The 4082-nt window shown below is 34.2% G+C and overlaps 1 long non-coding RNA gene across 1 annotated transcript; it reads left to right on the top strand.

Annotated features, from left to right (window-relative positions):
• The first annotated feature begins 2803 nt into the window (after positions 1-2803).
• Positions 2804-3798, top strand: LOC307156302. The gene is made up of 3 exons (XR_013820687.1): positions 2804-2921; positions 3134-3296; positions 3622-3798. It is a non-coding gene; the product is annotated as an uncharacterized lncRNA (long non-coding RNA).
• The last annotated feature ends 284 nt before the right edge of the window (positions 3799-4082 follow it).

Raw genomic sequence — 4082 nt, 5'->3', positions numbered from 1 at the left:
CCAGAAATAAAGATGATCAGGTGATATAGTTTTTATCATCATAAAGTAGAATAGTTCAATAATGTTATCCCTGACCAAAAGTGGCTGTTTGTTATTAACAGATAATAATCACCAACAATACTTTCTCACCACAGATCAAATATTCTGAGTTTTGATTTTTAAAATATATTATGTGAAAAAAATTAAGACACACAGAAATCAAGAATCAACATATGAATTTAAAAAATGATGACATTCCTTATGCCACATGTATTGCAGCATGAAACATGTCTCCATTGCCGTGATTCATGATTGTTAATGATTATTGATGTCTGTTTGTGTGCAAGAAAAAATCCTGCAACGTATTCAAATTGCAGAATATCTAATCTGTTGCAAGAAAGTACTGTTGGTGAATATAATCTATTAATACCAAATAACAACTTTTGATCTGGATAAGAGAGATGATTTTTTTCTATTTTATGATGTTAAAAAATAAATCACCTGATCATCTTCTGGCATTCTTTGCAACTAATTATGTATTTTGTTAAACACCGTTACAAAGACCACAAACTCACATAAAAAGCCAAGAGTCAAACTGGCCAACTAAAAGAAACACTGATCACCATAATGGTGACACAATATTTTGAATAAAGCATAAACATCTAAACCTCTGTTAATTCTCAATAAAAGCTTCTGCTGAGATCTTGAGAGATTTATGGTCTTTTATTTCCAGTTGATTTCAGGCTGTAATAGTTGGGAGTGCAAGCATGATGTTGAGCCAACATCACATTATAACATTGATTCAATGCCATTACCATTGATTTTTTGGATGGAATTTAAAAAAAAATGTATGTTGATTCAAGGCAGTTAATGTTGACATATTAACATTGATTAAACATTGTTTCGATGGTGGCTTGCTAGCTGGGTTGTTTTCTAAGGTCAATGTTTGCCAGCTCTTAGAAGTTAAAAATCTGACACTTGAGTACTGAAATTGTGGATGTGTGGAAGTAATGTATAACAAGTTAATAAATATTGATGTAATGGAAATGATTTGTCTTTTTTTTTTACTAGGTCCTGGATAAGTATACATATTAAGTAATGTTTCTTAATGGGAAACATGTTTTATTAAATCCATATATTTTTGTTGTTTAGAATAAATCCTTTATATTAACTTGTATTTTAAAAAATGAGAATCAATTGATTATTAAATCTGTATGAGAAAACAAACCTGACTTGACTCATGCATACATCTGAAGCCATTCAAATTATTGAATTGTATAACATAATTTACATGTTAAAAACCTTTTCATCCCACAAAAAGTTCTTTATAGTCGGAAAAGGTTCTTTAGATTTTTAGAATGTTCTTCACACCAAGAGAAAAAAAGAGCTGTTCACTGAAAAGGTTATTTGGGGAGCCAAAACAGTTCTTGTGATGTGGAAAGATAAGACCCAAAAGTGAAGTGGAGGAACAGTCTCTTTAATTGAGAGAGAAAAGTCAGTTCAACAGAAATAGGTTTCCTCTTCTTAGATAAATAACAGAAATGTGGCCATCAAGGCTGACTCTCTAATAACATGAAACAGAAAGTCAACAGCAAACAGTCAGAGAAAGGGATCCAGCGGGCACTGTCCTCTGATCTCTTATGAGAAATAGCGGCAAGCAGTTGGAGAGGAGAATGCTCTGGGTGTTCGTCAGCAACCGGCAGGCTGGACAGAGTGCAGAACAAAAGGTTACAATCGAACAGATTGAAATAGACCTGTGCCTGGCTGGATGTATGATCGGTCTTGTATTAGAGAAGACTCGGACAACAGGCAAGGTGAAGCCTCTTGCATGAGTTGAATACGAAATAATCTGGCAAAGAAGCAGGGAAAAAGGGAAGCTAGAAGTAGCAAACACAATTAGAGAGAACAGAGAACAGGTGTGAAGAAATTAGCGTGATGACAAGTACACTGTAAAATCCAATAGCTATCCTGACTCACATATACTTAGTAAACTTTACTCAGTAATATAAAATACATACTTCTTACTAGGTTTTGTTGAGTTACAGTCAATTGCAGGGTGAAAATTACAAGTTACTCAATCGTTTGAGTGATGCTTACTTGAAATAAGCAAGTAACAACAAAGGATGCAATGACGTTACTAAACCAGTGAGAGGCAGCAGTGAATTAAAGCATGCCTAATGTGCAGAAAAAACAAAGAAGAAGAAGTGGCACTTGTGAGAGCATGCGCAATAGATTCTGTGCGTATTTCATTTTCGGCGGCAATTTTGCAGATGTGGAAAGACTTTGACAGACTACCTACATTTTTATCTGGAGCTTCGCTACGTTTTTGGAATATTAATAAGGTGAGTAATCAAGCATGCGACTTTTGTGTGAATGTTTTTTTTACTGTCTGTCGCTAATTTTTACTGATTTCTTTAATGTCTAACGTTACCAAATAATTGAGATAATTAGAGCTTGAAGAATATGGTTTGGCCTGTTTGTTTGTATTTGCGCATAAAACTATCAGGTACCATAACAGTTCCTGGAATGCCTGAAAAGCGATTTATTTGTCCCAAATGTAAGAATTATGGTTTTCTATTTTACCATTTTCACTGATGCATTCTCCTCTGTTGGCATTGGTTTAATTATTAAGGTTCCAAATCTGGTGAAATGGCGCACATCTACAGTTAAATGTAATCTGCAGCTTATGCAGAGATGAAGTATGTGATGCTTTTTGACAGTATGTGATTTCACAACAGCATTAAACTATTATTATTTTAAATTGAGTAAATTCAGATTGTAATGAAAGCACTGTAAAAGTGATTGATTTTTTTTATGCTGACTTTTTTTTTTACTCAACTACTTTATCACTGCATCAAAGATGGACCAGACCTTCTCAATGCAAAGAGGTGAAGTTGTGGATTCAGATGGAGCAGTGGCCAGCTCTTTTTACAGAGAGACAAGTAAGTACTTATTCATACCCTTTTCCACCATTATAAACCACATTCTGTTTAGGTTTGGCTTTAGAATTGGCCTGTTGGCCTGACCATGCATTGAAAGATATTTTTTATAAAGATCAGAAAAATCAATTATTAATTATTAATAATTGTTCATTGAAAGATTTCCACGCTGTCTCATTTTCAACATTTTTTTTTTTTTTTTTCCTGTGTTGTAGGTGTTTGCAGAGTTTAACAGGATAGTCCCCACAGATCTGTAGACTGCAGAGTAACTTTTATGGTGCTGTGGATCGCTACACACCACGCTTTGTCACAGTCTTCAAGTCTTCAAGAAGCATTGGAGAGAAATTAGATGAGCTTATGCAGCAAATGAATACAGGGGTGAGTTTACTGCAGCCTTAATTTTGTATTAATATTCTGAGTTTATCATGGTTTTGCTTACAATCTATATAGCTGTTGTCTAAAGTGTTGTGGGGTTTGGTTGATAAACTCTTTAACTGTGGACTGTAATCTTAAAGGATTAGTTCACTTTCAAATAAAAATTTCCTGATAATTTACTCACACCCATGTCATCCAAGATGTCCATATCTTTCTTTCTTCAGTCAAAAAGAAATTAAGGTTTTTGAGGAAAATTAAATTTTAATTTATAATTCATGCCTTTTCACTTTTCTCTGTTGTAATATTTTTATTGTTTGGTTTCATTCAGGTATGTGATGTTGATGAAGCCTGGGCACAACTATCTGTTGGGGTGCTGACTGTCATTGATGAAGAACAACTTCCCTCTCTAAATAAACTCTACCTTTGCCCAGTGTCTACTGCCATCATTGTTGAGAAAGGTATTGTAATGGATAATCTGCAGAACCTGCCTCAGGCAATTTGCATCTATTTTGGTCCAAAAGACAAGACATGAAAAATACTTTTAACTTCATTCAGAAATTGATGCTTGCTTTGAGACAGAACAAACTCTCACCAAAACTGCAATCTCAGAACAATCTCTTGTTGAGTAATCAAATGTGCAAGATTGATGATGTTTGGCATTAGATTACATTTGTTTATGAGCAAGTTAAAGGGTTAGTTCACCCAAAAATGAAAATTCTGTCAGTAATTACTCACCTTCTTGTCGCTCAAAACCCGTAAGACCTTCGTTCATCTTCAAAACACAAATAA

The sequence above is a fragment of the Squalius cephalus genome, assembly GCF_949319135.1.
Source record: "Squalius cephalus genome assembly, chromosome: 3".
Lineage (NCBI taxonomy): Eukaryota > Metazoa > Chordata > Actinopteri > Cypriniformes > Leuciscidae > Squalius > Squalius cephalus.
Note: the sequence above shows the minus strand (reverse complement) of the source record. Positions and strands in the feature narration are given on the sequence as shown.